Source organism: Phalangium opilio, unplaced genomic scaffold (genome assembly GCF_054372755.1).
Source record: "Phalangium opilio isolate 3A_F unplaced genomic scaffold, DU_Popi_V2 ptg000039l_2, whole genome shotgun sequence".
NCBI lineage: Eukaryota > Metazoa > Arthropoda > Arachnida > Opiliones > Phalangiidae > Phalangium > Phalangium opilio.
Genome location: NW_028324163.1, coordinates 3856939 through 3858406, shown reverse-complemented (window position 1 = coordinate 3858406; position 1468 = coordinate 3856939).

The following is a 1468-nucleotide window of genomic DNA, read 5'->3' as shown; positions in this document are numbered from 1 at the left end:
TTAGCTAAGCGAAGTTCATGCTCTTTGTTTGTTAATTTTAGCAACTTAGCGAGCCGCGCGCTTTCAGATCTAGTCCTTAAACTTCTCCAAGTGCTTCCCAAAGTAACGTATCGGTCAAGACAATGTCGTCTTCGACTGTTTATTTAACTTTCCAAGTCCAACCTCCAATATTATTGCTCTCTTAAGTCAGTCAGGTATATCCTGCATTTCTGCTTTTGTCCCTGACTCCCTTCTCGTTGCCATTGGTAAAGTTGATTCAATAAGAGGTGAGACCAAGTCCATTTTTGTAGTTTGGTTTTCTAGGGCTTGAGTTACCCTTTCAGATCTAGTCCATACAGAACAATGATCACAAGCTTCTCCTAGTGCCTCCCAGAATGAAATATCCACTCAAGACAATGTCATTCTTGAACTGATTTAAACTTTTTAAGATATATCCTGCAATTCTGTTAAGGTTCTTGAATTCTATCAATGAATACCAAGTCGAAACTAGTCCGGTGCAGTGTATATTATTTCCAAAATATAAATAGTAATAATGACATAATAATAAGCGAACTTATCACTTAGACAACTTCAGAGAACTGAAACTAGTTGACATTAGAGCAGACTACATTACAGGTCAGGTGAATGTGAAAACGCCCCTAAAGGGCTGAACATAAACTAACCTGAATAAGCCTGTAACCGAGTTTATTTTTATGCCTACTTTTTACACTCCCCTTGACTCGGATACAGAAGACAAGTTTAATTTTATACAAAATTCTATAAATTTTCGTTTGGGAAGTAACTTAGTAAACAAGTCTGCTATATTGTCATCCGTCTTAACAAAAACAAGGTTAAATAAATTATTGCTTATACAATCGCGTACAAACTGGTATCTTAAGTCTATATGTTTAGAACGATTGTTTTCGATAACATTTTTAGACATGTAAATAGCGGCCTGACTATCACTATATATTTTCGTCTCGCGTAATTCTAACTTATCCATGCTATACAGTTCTCTCAGTATGGGCGTCATCCATTGGACTTCTTTCGCTACTTCTGCAATCGCTATGTACTCGCTTTCCATGGATGAGAGGGCCACGCATGCTTGCTTCACGGATCTCCAGAGGATGGGGTTGTTGCCAATATTGACGACAAAGCCGCTGGTGGATTTTCTGTCATCGAGGTCCGAAGCCCATGATGCATCAGTGTATCCTTCCAAATCCATTCTGGCAGTCTTGTGGTAGTTGATAGCGTAACTCTCGGACTCTACAACGTATGCTAAAACTCGAAGGAGATAGTTTTAGTGTTCCTGTCCAGGATTTGACGAATATCTTGCGAGACACGAGATTATGTACGTGATATCAGGTCGTGTTCGTTGTGATAGATACAGGAGGATTCCAACCAGTTTCCTGTAAGGATATTGCTCCTGATCCAATGAGTTGATTCCATTCTGACTCAGCCGCGTTCCTTGTTCTAACGGTACATCGAG